Here is a 16,659-nt window from a genome sequence, read left to right as displayed (position 1 = left end):
AGTGGGGGAGGTGTCCGTTTGCCCTGGCCTGGTCTTTGATCTGATTTAAAGAAATAATATGAACCAAACAGAACCAGCAACAACACCCCTCGGCCAGAATAAAAACGCTGAATGCAAAGAAATGACAAGCCACATCCCCCTTAGGTCTTATCATACCCAAGGCTCCCATCCTGCATGTGCTAAACTTTACGTGCCGTGGTTACATCCCACGGACTTCAGCGGGACTGCTGAGAGCTTGGCCAGCCTGTGAGCACACGTACAACCACATGCCCATTTGCCAGAGAAGCACCTAAGATTGTAAACAGAGTCAGGACTGGTTCTTTGCTTCTCATTTGTACAAGACTCAGGGCAACGGGGTCCCAAATCCAAATCAGGGCCTTAAGTCATTAGGGTAACAAATGAGGAGCATAAAGGATAGCCCCAAACTTACTACTGGCATTTAATGGATCGGTCACACAAGATAGTTTGGGTGAATATTCAGGCTCATTAGCTTTCCTTGGTGCTTTTTTAATGCTTTGCATTAGGGGATATTCTGTGCACAGCACATTTAGATGCTTTGCAATAGGCCAGTGGCTTTCAACCTTTTTTCATTTGTGGACTGCGAAAATATTTTGACTGGAGGTGCAGACCCCTTTGGAAATCTTACACATAGTTCGCATTGAAAACCAGCAGAATAGGCATCTCTGCCTTGTTTTATCACCCACATCTCACACCGTCGGTGCTGCAAAAGGACTTTCCCGGGAGCAGCAGCAACTTTAGGAAACGTTCGTGTCCCATCTGCATTTAGGGGACAACCCCAAAGCCCTGGGAAATCGACAGAAGACTTTCTGTTGACTTCAACGGGCCATGGCAAGGGTTAAAAAGCCCAACCCCAAAGGCCTGTAAACGATAAATAAATAAGTGAAACCTCATTGGGCATCTGTGCGGCTGATTGAGAAACTCTCATTTGCAAAGCGCTGGGAAATAATTAAAAAGTTTTCCCGGAGCCTAAGGAGGGAAGCGGCCCGTTTGTCACGCCAGCAGCGCGTGGCACGCTGCAATTTATCACGCCTGTCAGGTATCAGGCGCTGAAATATTTAACTCCGTCAGCCCCGAGCCGAGCCTGCGCCGTGCCCCATCACTCACAGCAGACTGCCGGACATATGGGAGCCACTGATCAAGGGAACTGGCAATGATGGACGGAGATGACGGAGGGCTCCCCCGCCCTTTGCCAGCTCAGCTGAGAGGCCGACGGGACTGTTTTACAGCTCTGAATTGCAGATGAAATACACAGACAAGGCCAGGTTGGAACTGAATCACAGCGCCAATTCGTCACCACATGTCAGAGAGCAGTTGGTGTTGCCCAGGGTGATGGCAGGAGGGAAATGGGAGAGAGATCATGGATGGATGAGGAAATTCTTAGTTGGTTCCTCAGATCCATCCACAAAGATGCAGCTCCCAAGGGGTAAGAAAGGAGCACATGACGCAGGACACTAAGGGGGAGCTTTAGCCAGGACCCTGACCAAGACAGACCCCTAGGGAGACACCCAGAGCCAGAAGAAGAAAGATATCAAGGTGTCATGTTAGAGCAGTGTGGTCCGGGGACAGGGCACTGGGCTGGGAGTCAAGGCAGCTGAGATCCATTCCTGGCTCTGCCACTCAGTGCCCTTGGCCTCAGTTTCCCCTCCTGCCCTCTGTCTCTCGTCTGGTTAGACTGTAAGGTCCACAGGGCAAGGGTTGTCTCTCCCCAGGTGTGTATGTTGCACCCAGCACAATGTGGCTTAGATCTGAGCTGGGGCCTCTACCTGCCACTGTAATACAAAGAATTAACACTAACCAGGTGTTACCTGGCTAAACCCCAGGGACACAGCAAGACGACAAGATAAACCCCAGGGAAGTTTCCATGAGCCAGAAGAGGGACAGATGCCTCTGGTTCAACCTGGACCTGGGGCAGGATAGATTCCTGGAGTGCAAGTGAGGAGATTGATTATTTACTCAACGCTCTTGGCCCCGTACAGTTATAAAGACAGTCCCCGGCTGCAGAGCTGACAAGTTTAGCTGGACCAGTCCCAACATCAGAATAAGATAGATGAGGATTAAGACAGTAGCCGGACCCACAGGGCACCAAGGACCAACCCAGGGAGTGCACACCCGGCGTTTAGAGCAGGCGTTTGTCCCTGGGTACAGAGGTAGAACACCCACCTCCCCTAGCGAGGGTCACTGCTGCCTCACCATGGGGCCACAGACTAGATCAGGGTGGGCAAACTTTTTGGCCCGAGGGCCACATCGGGATTGTGAAACTGTATGGAGGGCCGGGTAGGGAAGGCTGTGCCTCCCCAAACAGCCTGGCCCACGCCCCCTCTCACTTCCCGCGCCCCTCAGAACCCCTGACCCGTCCAACCCCCCCCGCTCCTTGTACCCTGACCACTCCCTCCCGGGACTCCCCTTCCCTAAAGCCCCCCTGGGATTCCACCCCCTATCCAACTCCCCCTGCTCCCTGTCCCCTGACTGCCCCGACCCCTATCCACAAACCTGCCCCCTGACAGGCCCCCCCGGGACTCCCATGCCTATCTAACCCCCCCTGTTCCCAGTGCCCTGACCGCCCCCGCAGAACCTCCGCCCCCTGTCCCCTGACTGCCCCCTGCCCCTGATCCAACCCCCCCGCTCCCCGCCCCCTTACCATGCTGCTCAGAGCAGCAGGAGCTCGCAGCCCCGTGGCCTGGCAGGAGTGGCCGACCAAAACACTGCCCGCGGGGTGCGCTGAGGCTGCGGGGGAGGGGCCGGGGGCTAGTGTCCCCGTCCGGAAGCTCAGGGGCCGGGCAGGACAGTCCCGCGGGCCTTAGTTTGCCCACCTCTGGACTCGATGACCTCTTGAGCGCTCTTCTTCCCCTCCATTGCTATAGTTGCAGGAAAAGAGGGAGGCCCATTGGCAAGTGACAAGACGGGGGAGAAGTTGCACTCAGGCTGTCCCGTGGATAAACAGAAGACTCCAGTCTCCAGGGACTGCCAAATCTAGGACCCTTCACCAGCAAGAAACCCACTTTTTGTGATTCTTGGGGGGAAACCAAGCACACACACACACACACATACCCTGTATTGTGGCTATTTCCCTGGCAACAGGAAGGAAACCATAAGAATGGCCACACTGGATCAGACCAAAGGTCCACCTAGCCCAGTATCCTGTCTTTCGACAGTGACCAATGCCAGGTGCCCCAGAGAGAATGAACAGAACAGGGAATCATCAAGTGATCCATCCCCTGTTGCCCATTCCCAGCTTCTAGCAAACAGAGGCTAAGGACACCATCCCTGCCCATCCTGGCTAATAGCCATTGATGGACCTATCCTCCATGAATTTATCTAGTTCTTCTTTGAACCCTTTTATAGTCTTGGCCTTCACAACATCCTGTGGCAAGGAGTTCCAAAGGTTGACTGTGGACTGTGTGAAGATATACTTCCTTTTGTTTGTTTTATACCTGCTGCCTATTAATTGCATTTGGTGTCTCCTAGTTCTTGTGCAATGAGAAGGAGTAAACAACACTTCCTTATTGACTTTCTCCACATCAGTCATGATTTTACAGACCCCAATCATATCCCACCCTCCCCTCCCCTCCCCCCCCCGTCATCTTTTCTCCAAGCTGAAAAGTCTCAATTTTATTAATCTCTTCTCATACGGAAGCCGTCCCATACCCCTAATCATTTTTGTTGCCCTTTTCTGAACCTTTTCCAATTCCAATATATATTTTTTGAGATGGAGCGAACACATCTGCACGCAGTATTCAAGGTGTGCGCGTACCATGGATTTATACAGAGGCAATATGATATTTTCTGACTTATTATCTCTCCCTTTCTTAATAATTCTCGACATTCTGTTCACCTTTTTGATGGCCGCTGCACTTTGAGTGGATGTTGTCAGAGAACTATCCACAATGACTCCCGGATCTCTCTTTCTTGAGTGGTAACAGCTAATTTAGACCCTGTCATTTTATATGTAGAGTTGGGATTATATTTTCCAATGCGAATTACTTTGCATTTATTAACACTGAATTTCATCTGCCATTTTGTTGCCCAGTCACCTAGTTTTGGGAAATCCCCTTTGTAACTCTTCGCAGTCTGCCTGGGACTTGACTACCTTGAGTAGTTTTGTACCATCTGCAAATTTTGCCACCTCACTGTTTACCCCTTTTTCCAGACCATTTCTGAACATGTTGAACAGGACTGGTCCCAGCACGGACCCCTGGGGGACACCACTATTTACCTCTCTCCATTCTGAAAGCCATGAGGTGCCTGCGACACTTACAATGCAAACCACTGAGTAATTCTGTAAACAGGCCCCGGCTTTGTAAAACCCTGAACGAGGACCCAGAATCTTTTGCAATTTGTAGACAATTTCAGGGGGAAATTCTAGATTGACAGGATCCAACTGGGCTCGCTTTAAACCAGAGGCATTTAGCTAGGATCCCACCAGGAGCTCCGTATGCACTGAATGTAACATACCACCCACCCACCCGGCTACCCTTGATGAACCCTGGGAACTCACACTATCACAGGACGACTAAGCAGTCCACCAAGCTGTGGCCTCCAACACACACAGATCTCAGAGGCAAAAGCTAAGTTGCACACACACCATGACGGACCAGAACTCCCGGTCTCTATCTACAGAAATGCAGTCCTCTTCCAAAGAAAACACCATCCATCTCCTCTTCTCAGGCCTCCAGTCACCACCCTGTTCAGCCAGCAGAGGGTGCTGGCTCACACCCACACACAACATAGACAGCACCGAGGTATATCTGAGCAGTCCTGATTCATTTTCCATAGACCACAGCAACCAGCACTCCCAGAAACTATGGGGCCTGCTTCTCGTCTCAGCGATCCTGGTGGAGATCAGGGGAAATCCCCTTGAAGACAATGGAGTTCCACTAGTGTAAGCGAGAGGAGAACTACACCCTGTGGCTTACATGAGAAGCTCGGTCCAGTATAGGGCTGGAATGTGTATTTAATATTTATTTTAATATATACGTGCATGTAGATGTTGAATCCCTGCGCTGTGTGAAACTAATCTCAACCCTTTAAACCATGGCACACAAACACATGCACAGACACAGACACAGACTTTTCAGATTTGGGCCAAATTTAGGTGGATTTTCATAGGGACAGCAAAAGGCACATCCCTGACTCCCGCGAGACACCCCACTGCTAAATATCACGGCCTTGTTCCAAAGTGAAACAGTTGTAAGAATCATAGGTCTGGAAGGGACCGTGAGAGGCCCTCTAGTCCAGTCCCCTGCACTCATGGCAGGACTAAGTATTATCTAGACCGTCCCTGACAGGTGTTTGTCTGGGCAAAATAACGTATTCTTTTCCCTAACTTCATCCTGAGAAAGTTAAACTGGTTTTGCTGAAATATTCCAGAACATTTCATGCTGAAGCAGACACCCTAAATGGGAAATTTCAGCCCTAATGGTTAAAGTTGGTAGTGAAAAATCACTGAAAATAGTCTAATCAACTGTGGTGGGCAACCTTGATAACAGGCATCACACCTATAATAAGTTACACACCCACTTATTGACCAAAAGAAATCATTTTCCCTGCCTAAAGCCAGTTGCTCTAGAAAAGCTGACCTCACTGGTACCAAGAAATGCAGAGGCAATAAATCCACAGGGCCCTACAGCAATGCTGTGATGTATTCGCTAGCTGGTGATTTTGGTCTTCTCCATTTGCGGGTGGACAACCTGAAACCCCCCGGGAAGGGGCTAGAATTCTTCAAGATAGGTGCTCAGCACTGTCTGAAATTCAGGCCCCATGGAGACGAGGCAATCCGGGAGCAGAGTCGCCCCAAATCAATTTGGAAATGTAGGAGTTGGTTCTAAAGCACTCCCACTGGTCAGGTGTTGGGGGTGCTGCCTTGTGGTGGAGTGATCAGCTCTAGAATGGAAGCAAAGAAAAAACACCGTTGCCTCGGTAGCCGTCAAGAGAGCATGGCATTTTTATTTGTCTCTGCCTTCGCTCCCATAAATAAAATGACAGGAACTTTATTTATTAGCTTAGAAAGGCTGAGAGATGAAAAAGCAGCTGAATGGGGGAAGCCAAGTGAAGACCAAGGAAGATTTTCAACCTGGGGAACAAGAGAAACGAAGCCCTGCTCTGTCAGCGGACAAAATCGGAACCCCTGCGGCAGGCCGCATCGACGAATGGGACGGGGCTCAGGACCTGCGACCAACACGGCATGTCTTCAGCTCTCCCAGCAGCTTGCGGCTGGGGTTCTGCGGTGGGCCACGAGTCACTGGGGACGTGCTGTACTTTGTCAGCAGGCCTGATGGGCTGAAATCACGAGTGCAGGGGAGCCACTGGGGAGTGAAGAAAGGGTCCCGTTCTTCGTCTGAATCGATGTGAAGGGGTGGGGAGGGGCTGTTTAGCGACCAGGCCGAAGGATCTTGCAGAGCAGCATCATTTCAGCCTGGCTCTGAACAGGAGCTCAAGAAATCGCCCAGCAAAGCAGCACAGACAAAAGCCCTGTCTATTGCAGGTCTGAATTCTGGCGGTAACCCCAGCCGGAGAGGGCCTCCCACTCAGCAAGGGTGTCCCCCAGATTTTTTGCATGGTGAGCACCATCAATCCCTGCGGACCCATCCAGGCTGCAGCCACTAGCCCCAGTGCCTCGCTCGCCACGCACCACTCTCAGCCCCTGCGCCTTCCAGCCCAGCCTGCCCAGGTGCAGCATCACTCCCCATTCCTGAGAGGAGAGACAGGCTGCTGGAAGCAAGGTGAGGCCGGGCAGGGCCCCAGGGGGAGCCCTGGAGTAGGAGCTGGCCCCACAGCAGCAGTGAGGAGGAGCCATGTTGAACACCCCACTGCCCACTCAGGTTTGGCCCTGCGGCCTCCATTGTGATGGGGGACCCGCAGGCCCGAAATTGAGCAAATGGCACCGTGACCTGATGCCCAGGGGTCAGAGCATCGCTCAGCTTTGGCCCCGCAGCCCCCCCTTCATGAGGGAGGGGCCATGGGGCAGCTTCCTCTCTTCGCCCCAGCCCCTGGTCTGCACTGTGCGTAACCTGCGTGTGGCTGTGGGCACCGCACCCACTTACGGGCAATTGGGTGCCCGGCCAGTGTATTGCAGCCAATGAAAAAGGAAACCTATTCTCAGCGTCTCCTCCCACGTCCACGGGTGTAAATCAGGAGTAACTCCAGTGGGGTCCAGGAGTTAACGCCGGTGTACAGGAATCGGGGCCTGCATTTCAACACCTCTCCCTGTGGCCAAAGATAGAAGAGTGGTCGTGCCCACGTGAACCGCGGGGCTCAGAAACCGACCTCGGATAAATCTGAGCCCTCTGCAGTTTGACTGAAGCCAGTGCAGGGGCAGAAGCAGCAGCAAAATGCACTGATTACGCAATTCACTGCGAGTTATTCGCCTGGTTCTTGTGCTTGATGGGGCAACACCCGCATTGGCTCCCCTACGGACACCTCACCCCGCTGAGAACCAGGCTACTTATTTAGAGGCTGACAGACAGGGCATGGCTTGCATCCAGCTAGCACAGGTCACAATAGCAGAAAAGATAGCACAGCCCAGGACGTACCCAGAGCCCGGGCCAGACTTGTGCTCTTTGCACTGCTCACCGGCGGAATCCAGGCTAACTCGCACAGCGTGTACAGACCCACAGAGTCGCCCGCGTGACATTAGCTGTCAGCGCTTCGGGGCAGGGGTTGCATGTGTCGTGCGGGGCACCGGATACACGACTTTAAGTGAGGAATCCTGCTGGGCCGGCTTTGCAGAAATCAGGGCTAGTTTCCCAATCCCCACAGGAGAAGTGAGAAACACCAGTGCACCCAGCAGAGATGGCGACAGCTGCATTCCCGGGGTGGGTTAAAGCATCTTTAGCTGGGCTGCCGTGTGCTGAACAATACTGTCTGCCAAACACTCATCTCCTTGGCTGGAGAAGGCGGAGAATCTGGAAACGACAATTCAATGCATCTGCTTTGCTGAGAGCTTCTCTGCAGGCAGGTGTGGAAAGAGATGGGCGGATTTCACCCAGACCCTGACATGTAAGGTTTTCTCAGATCTTAGCGTAAACCACCGACTATCCCCCCCAGCAAAGACTCCATGCTACTCAGGTGTGCAGCTGCATCACGCATGCCCCGCCCTAACCACCACACTGATGTTGTGGAAACGGGGCTCATGCACGGGCTGAAGGTGGGACAGTGAAGTTCAGAGACAGGCAGTGCCATCATGTGGCTCCTGACCGCTGCAGTAATGGGCAGGCCACCTGCCATCCATCAGCAAGCCTTCATTCCCTGCCCCACTGAAAGCCTCAGCCACCAGGCATGCAGGAAAACACACTAGAAAAGCCACCACAGCCAGGCAGCCTGCGCCAGGCCCAGGGAGATGAGCTAATGGTGACCTAATGGGTCTCTTCCATCATTCTCATCTGTGGTCCCATGACTCAGGATCATGCTGATCAATACCAGGCCATTTGTCAGTGAGACCAGCATCATCCCCAGCTGATTTCAGACGAGACATCTGGCCCTGACTCAGCCAGCGTGATGTCGCTCTTGCAGGGTCCGTGCACAAGCCCAGAGGTGGTGCAGAAGATTGAGGGGCATTGCCATTTGCTCCTGGCCGAGAAGGCAGAAGATAGACCCATCTGCTTGGTGGGTGTCCCTGGGGACAATGCCAAGCGGGGATCCTAGCAGCGTGTCCAGAGCACCCTGCAGAAGCTCCACTGAGGCCGGGAGTGTCAGCTGGGAGGACGCCAGTACTCAGTGGTTAAAGCAACTGAAACAGGATGAGGAGTTGTTACCGTCCCAGACTCCCAGCCGAGGAGGAAGGAGAGCTATGCCGGAGCCTTGTTCAGCCAATCTCGGGAGAGGAAGACGAGCTGCCCTCCTCCCCCTCCATTCTTTAACCTGGTCAGTACCCAAGCAGACAATGCCTCCAACGCGCTCTCTCAGGATCTCCGGTCCATCTCTGCAGCCAGGGGATTCTCACAGGTGGTATCTGGACCCCCTCCCCAGCCAGGGACACACTGTACCTGAATTCTGGCCTAGCTGTAGGCAGTGGGGGTAGTTACGATTCTATCCTGGTCTAACCAGTGCCTCCGTGAAGAGGTATCAGGGCGCTCTCCCTCCATCCTGAGAGGTGGACCAGCCAGGTGTCTGCCTGGGACACCCAAGGGTGCGATTCCTGGACAGCTAAAAGGTGCAAGCCAGGGCCGATTGTCACTGCCTCCCCATAGGTACTGTTCACCACAGCCAACTCCTTGAGGCTCTCCCATAGCTCTGCTCGGAAAGGGGAAGGCCCAGCTACTGGGACACAGTGCTCAGTAGACAGGCAGGGTGACCTAGTGGTTAGAATGCTCGCTCGGGACACAGGAGACCTGGGTTCAGCTCCTTGCTTTGCCACAGACCCCTGGTCACCTTGGGCAAGTCACTCAGACCTTGCCACACCCTGGTGGCATGCTCCACCCTGAGGTCCGTGCCCGGGTGCCTCACGCATTGTATGGGGAGAGTCAGGCACCAACTGCAGAAACTTTGGAGCCTGTGAGATTGGCTGGCAGCTCAGCAGTGGTTTTGTGAATGCCAATGGTACCTAAATGCTAGACGTAGGTGCATTTAGGCCCCTAAGTCTCTTTGTGAATCTAGCCCGGCGTCTCTGTGCCTCGGTTCCCCATCTGTGCAATGGGAGTAGCAGCCCTGCCTCGTCTCACAGGGGCGTGGCAAGGATGGATATATTAATGATCATGAAGTGCTCATGGCAGCAACCGGGATGTGGGCTGCCATGCCTAGTGGTTAGAGCAGGAGTTGGTCGCCAGGAATCGGACCCAAGGGTCAAAGCCAAAGCTAGAGGCCACGTGTCAGAGCCGAAGTCAGGAATCAGAGCGGAGGATTGGGACCAGGTTACCTGGCATAAAGAAGGGCTGGGGGCAAGGCTGGGGTGGGTCTGGAACAAGGTTGCAAACAAGCAGGCACACGAGCTATCACAGCTGTAGGCAAAATGTTTTCAGAAGCCACTGAATTGCTGCTGGGTTTAAGGGCCAGTCTGCCGATTCTTTCCACAAGTCAGGCCACGCAGCCAAGCAGGCAGCTTGTTACAGGCCAGCTGCGCTTGTTAGGTTGTCTGGAGACTGGCTCTGCAGCAGGCCCTGATTCCTGACCCTGCAGATGCTATGGTGACAGGTGCCACAGAAGTACCTCTTTTTGTATGAGTTCATAGAATCACAGAAGATCAGGGTTGGAAGGGACCTCAGGACGTCATCTAGTCCAACCCCCTGCTCAAAGCAGGGCCAACCCCAACTAAATCATCCCAGCCAGGGCTTTGTCAAGCCAGGCCTTAAAAACCTCTAAGGATGGAGATTCCTCCACCTTCCTAGGGAACCCATTCCAGTGCTTCACCACCCTCCTAGCGAAATAGTGTTTCCTAATATCCAATCTAAACCTCCCCCCCTGCAACTTGAGACCATTGCTCCTCGTTCTGTCATCTGCCACCACTGAGCCAGCTGAGCTCCATCCTCTTTGGAACGCCCCTTCAGGTAGCTGAAAGCAGCTATCAAATCCTCCCTCACTCGTCTCTTCTGCAGACTAAATAAGCCCAGTTCCCTCAGCCTCTACTCATAAGTCATGTGCCCCAGCCCCCTGATCATTTCCGTTGCCCTCTGCTGGACTCTCTCCAATTTGTCCACATTCTTTCTGTAGTGGGGGACCCAAATCTGGACGCAATACTCCAGAAGTGGCCTCACCAGTGCCGAATAGAGGGGAATAATCACTTCCTCGATCTGCTGGCAATGCTCCTACTAATGCAGCCCAATATGTCGTTAGCCTTCTTGGCAACAAGGGCACACTGTTGACTCATATCCAGCTTCTTGTCCACTGTAATCCCCAGGTTCTTTTCTGCAGAACTGCTGCCTAGCCATTCGGACCCTAGTCTGTAGGGGTGCATGGGATTCTTCTGTCCTAAGTGCAGGACTCTGCACTGGTCCTTGTTGAACCTCATCAGATTTCTTTTGGCCCAATCCTCCAATTTGTCTAGGTCACTCTGGACCCTATTCCTACCCTCCAGAATGTCTACCCGTCCCCTCAGCTTACAGTCATCTGTGAATTTGCTGAGGGTGTAGATCCATCCTATCATCCAGATCATTAATGAAGATGTTGAACAAAACCGGCCCCAGGACCGACCCTTGGGGCACTCTGCTTGATACCAGCTGCCAACTAGACATGGAGCCATTGATCACTACCCGCTGAGCCCAACAATCTAGCCAGCTTTCTATCCATCTTATAGTCCATTCATCCAGCCCATACTTCTTTAACTTGCTGGCAAGAATACTGTAGGAGACCATATCAAAAGCTTTGCTAAAGTCAAGGAACAATACATCCACTGCTTTCCCCATATCCACAAAGCCAGTTATCTTATCTTAGAAGGCAATCAGGTTGGTCAGGCCTGACTTGCCCTTCGTGAATCCATGTTGACTGTTCCTGATCACCTTCCTTTCCTCCAAGTGCTTCAAAATGGATTCCTTGAGGACCTGCTCCATGATTTTTCCAGGGACTGAGGTGAGGCTGACCACTCTGTAGTTCACTGGATTCTCCTTCTTCCCTTTTTTAAAAGGTGGGCACTATATTTGCCTCTTTCTAATCGTCCAGGACTTCCCACGATCGCCATGAGTTTTCAAAGATAACGGCCAATGGCTCTGCAATCACATCCGCCAACTACCTCAGTACCCTCGGATGCATTGCGGAGTTGAGTAGAACTTACAGCAAAATTAGAAGAGGAACAGAGACCGCCCTATGCAAAGGGGGGAACTTGCAGAGAGCAGATGTGGGAGAGTTACAGGAAAGAACAAATGGAATGGAAAGTAAATTGGGTGAGCGTACTTATCCACACCTAATACAAGAACAAGGGGCCAGTCAAAGAAAATGAAAAGTGGCACATTTAAAACTGATTAAAAAAAAAATTCCCTGTTACGGTACACCGCTCGCCCGAGGAACTCACTGCCACTAGCTATCACTAGAACGAAGTGCTGGGGGGGATTCATAAAAGGAGTCAGAGTCTATATGGATTATGAGAGCATCTCCAGATCCATAGGACAGGATGTACAAATTTTTCTGACCCAGAATTGTGAACAGTTTCTTGCGGAAAGTTAAAAACCTGTTTTCTTTATATTTCCCATGAAAAAAGTCAACACCCTGAAAAAAATGTTTAAGACAGACCACAAAACAAAAAGAGTTTTCTGTCAAAAAATGTTGGATGGGGAAATGTTGCCTCACATAAATAAAGGATATAAACCCCCCTGTTTCAGAGTCTGAGAACTGAGCGGCATTGTAGCCAACATTCCCCTCCAGATATTTTGATTTCAGTAACATGTGACATTCTCATAAGAAAACTAAGGAACTGTGGTCTACAGGAAATTACAGTAAGGTGAGTGCATAACTGGTTGGAAGACTGTACTCAAAGAGTAGTTAGCAACCGTTCACTGTCAAACTGGAGGGCATATCTAATGGGGACCCACAGGGGTCAGCCCTGAATCCATTCCTATTCAATATTTTCATTAATGACTTGGATAATGGCATGGAGAGTACGCTTATAGAATTAATGGAGGACACCAAGCTGGGAGGGGTTGCAAAAACTTTGGAAGACAGGATTAGAATTCAAAATGACATTGACACATTGGAGAATTGGTCTGATATCAACAAGATGGAATTCAATATAGACAAGGGCAAAGTACTACACCTCGGAAGGAACAACCACAATGCACTGCACAGTGGGGAATAACTGGCTGGGTGGTAGCCCTGCTGAAAAGGATCTGGGAGTTATAGTTAGGACCCTACCAAATTTACGGTCATGAAGTCTGGTCTTTTGTGTGATTTTATCCTATACGATGCAGATTTCACGGGGGGGAGACCAACGTTTCTCAAACTGGGGGTCCAGACCCAAATGGGAGTTGTGGGGGGAGGGAGGATCACATGGTTATTTTAGGGGGATTGCAGTATTCAGAGCTGGGCAGCCGGAGAGCGGCGGCTGTTGGCTGGGCGCCCAGCTCTGAAGGCAGAGCCCCGCCAGCAGCCGCGCAGAACTAAGGGTGGCCACACCACACCATGCCACCCGTCCTTCTCCGCTGCTGCCTTCAGGGCCGGGCGGCCGGAGCGCGGCGGCTGCTGACGGAGGGCCCAGCTCTGCAGGCAGCAGCGCAGAAGTGAGGGTGGCAACACCCTACCTGGCATCCTTCCTTCGGCGTTGCTGCTGGCGGGGCTCCGCCTTCAGAGCTGGGCTCCCGGCCAGCAGCCCCCGCTCGCCAGCCTCCCAGCTCTGAAGGCAGCTGCGCCGCCAGCAGAAGTGCAGAAGGAAGGGTCGCAATACCACCCCCCCACACAATAACCTTGCGACCCCCCCCACACACACACACAACTTCTTTTTGGGCCAGGACCCCGACAATCACCACACCCAGACATTTCAGATTTAAATAGCTGAAACCATGAAATTTATGATTTTTTAAATTCTATGATCATGAAATTGACCAAACTGGACCGTGTATTTGGTAGGGCCCTAGTTATAGTGGATCGCAAACTGAATACGAGTCAACAATGTGATGCAGTTGCAAAAAACGCTACTATCATTCTGAGGTGTATTAAGAGCAGTCTTGTATGTCGGACACGGGAGGCAACTCTCTGGCTCTACTTCACACTGGAATACTGTGTCCAGTTTGAGGTGCCACACTTCTGGAAAGCCGTGGGCAAATTGGAAACAGCGCAGAGGAGAGCAATCAGAATGATCAAAGATTCAGAAGACCTGGCCTGTAAGAAAAGGTTACAAAAACTGGGCATGTTTTGTGTTGAGAAAAGCAGACTGATGGTGGGAACCTGCTAACAGTCTTCCAATATGTTCAGGGCTGTTATGAAGAGGACAGTGATCAATCGTTTTCCGTGTCCACTGAAGGCAGGACAAGAAGGAATGGGCTTAATCTGAAGAAAGGGAGAGTTAGAAAGATTTTCCTAATCTCTAACCTAACGCTCAGGGTAGCTAAGCCCTGAAACAGGTTTCTGAGGAAGGTTGTGAACTCCTCAGCATTGGAGGTTTTTAAGACTAGGCTGGACAAACACCTCTCCGGGCTGGTCTAGGCTTACTTGGTCATGCCTTAGCACGGGGGGCTGGACTAAATGACCTCGTGAGGTCCCTTCCAGCCCTACATTTCTAGAATAGGTCATTCTTTAACTGTCCACTACAGGGATCATGCAGCTTCACCTGAAGAAACTGGAGGCCACTAATGGAGACACAATACCAGACTAGATGGACCCCTGGGCTGATCTGCTCTGGCAATCCTCCTGTCCTCTCCCATCGCCACCCAGTGTGTTTGCACCTGTCTCACCATGAGTAGAAATCCCTCCTGTAACTGCTCTGCCTTCTTTTGATCCTTTGCCTCCTAAGCTGGCGTGCCAAACTCACTGCCATTAAAAGCCTCCAACTCCGTAATGACAACGGGGGCTAAAGACGAACATCACTTCCTCGTCTCTGCAGATTCAGTGTGGGCACAAACCTGCTGATCCCAAATGAAAAGTGAGGAAACTGGAAACACACCCACAGAACCAGCGACTTTTCCAGCTAAACTAGAAGGTGGTTGGATCCGGAGGCGGTGGGGGGGGGAAAACAAACCCAGTGGCATTGATCCTCCTCCTCTCCAGTTACCATCTGTATCTGATAATGGTATTGATCGGGAAGTTCTGGATGCTTCATTTCCTTGGCCACCCCCAGTGTATCTGTCAGCTGTTACCGAAGTAGAATCTGTTGAGGATCCTTTGGTGACGGCTGTTGCAGAAGCACACGCACCGACGCCGGGAAATACAGAACTGTGTTAAAACCAGTTTTTAAACCCTTCTATCCTACTCAGGCCAGGAAGCTGGTTATTTGCATGGATTTACTCTGGGTGCTCCAATGTTTAGCTAGTGAGCCGGCTAATCTGTGTGCAGGGAAATCCCTGGAGGCTCAGGGTCTAGGCAATCTACATCATTCATCATTTACATTAGCTATTGTCTTAATCCTCTTTAAACTGCTGTATAATATATAAGGGGAATGGATGTTCTGCAAGGGCTAAAACTCACATGCTGGAGCTAATCGGCTCGAGCGCACGCTAGAATGGCTGATACAACAATGTCATGGAAGAAAAGAGAACGTATTGAACCTCCCAGAGCGGATTTGTCTCCCTTTTTCTCTAGGACATTTCGAAGGCACCTGTCGCCCTGGTATGTAGCTTAAGGGCATAGCTACACAGCAGCTGTGAGGTGTAATTCCCGGCTCGGGCAGACATCCACGCACCAGCTCTGCTGGAGAGACCATGCTAACAAGGAGCAGCGTTGCCACTCGGGGCAGCCAGCCAAGCACACACCTAGGACCCCAGCGGGGGCTGTTGTGGATGGCTGGCCTGAGCCACTGTGGCCACGCTCTTTTCAGCACGCTAGCTCCCGTGCTGGGAAACGCACCTCCCAGCTGCTGAACAGACGTACCCTGAGTCTCTCTCGATGGAAAAACATACCGTGCTCCCCCCGCCCCCTCACACACACACACGTACAACCATCTCTGTAACCGTTCAGCAGGGTAAAATATCTCAGGCGACTATTTTGAGCATACGTGAACGGGCCTAAGCAAAAGCTGAATCCTGAGGGCCGCACTCACACCAGACTCTCACGGACCTCAGGCCTGGGACCGTCTCTCCCTTGGGGCGTCCGTCCACTAGAAGAAAACACTTTGTTCTAGGAATGCGAGGGAGTTAGCTTGGCCGGCAGAGAGTAGACCGTGCAGAGGGCTGGCACCCGAGGGTGGCGCTGGATAGGCCCAGCCCGATGAGAAGAGATGAGAGGTCTCTGGGGCAACACAGAGTTTAATGTTTGGTAGAGCTTCGCTCCACAATGCTACAGCATCCGAGGAGACAGAGAACGGGCTCCTTTATGGGAAAACACAGAGTTTAAGGGCGTGTGTGTGTACACACCAATAAGGAAGTAGCACATGAGACTTTGGTTCCCTGCCGGCTGGAGCGGAGGGAGCTAATAGACAGAGGAGAGCTAAATTGTCTTTTGAAATGCTGTATCAGTATTCACGTTACAGAGGCTGCTTCCAGCAATTTCAGCTTATTAATAATAAATGCTACATAATTACAGCAGACTTGCTCTTGTCCTCTTCCGGGTTTCTGTCAACGTCTGCTTAGCTCCGTGCAGCCCGCAGCCAGCCAGCCCTCCGTGGCTCCCCCGCCTGCCAAGGCAAAGGATAGCCACCGGTGGCACTCAGTTCTTCAGGGCAGGGACGCAGCCTTCTTATGTGTTTATAGCCTACCCAGCACAAGGGGGCTCCGCTCCCCAGTGGAGGCCTATGCAAGCTACAGTAAAACATAGCACAGGGAGGAGGGTGCAGCTGTCCACTCCTGCCCGTATGGGTATGTCCTGACTACCTGCCTAAGCACCGTCACTGTTACTGGGTGTATTGCAGGACAGCCCAGGGTCAGGGCTCTGTTGCGTTAGGTGCTCTATACCTAGCAAGACATGGTCCCTGCTCCAAGGGGCAGCGGTGGCCCTGTTGGGGAGGGGTATCTTTAGAGACCGTTCTCAGAGATGCCCCAGCTTTGTTCTTGGTGTCTGCAATGAGCGCATGCTGCTCGGATAAGGACGACGCGAGGAAGAACCAAAACACCGGGCTCAGCCGGCTGCCTGCAG

At 52.0% G+C, this 16,659-nt stretch overlaps 1 protein-coding gene across 1 annotated transcript in view; it reads right to left on the bottom strand.

Annotated features, from left to right (window-relative positions):
• CNTFR (ciliary neurotrophic factor receptor) overlaps nucleotides 1-16,659 on the bottom strand; it is a 462,459-nt gene that overhangs the window by 379,306 nt on the left and 66,494 nt on the right. The gene's annotated exons all lie outside the window — the stretch shown is intronic.

The sequence above is a fragment of the Lepidochelys kempii genome, chromosome 5 (genome assembly GCF_965140285.1).
Source record: "Lepidochelys kempii isolate rLepKem1 chromosome 5, rLepKem1.hap1, whole genome shotgun sequence".
NCBI classification, from domain to species: domain Eukaryota; kingdom Metazoa; phylum Chordata; order Testudines; family Cheloniidae; genus Lepidochelys; species Lepidochelys kempii.
Note: the sequence above shows the minus strand (reverse complement) of the source record. Positions and strands in the feature narration are given on the sequence as shown.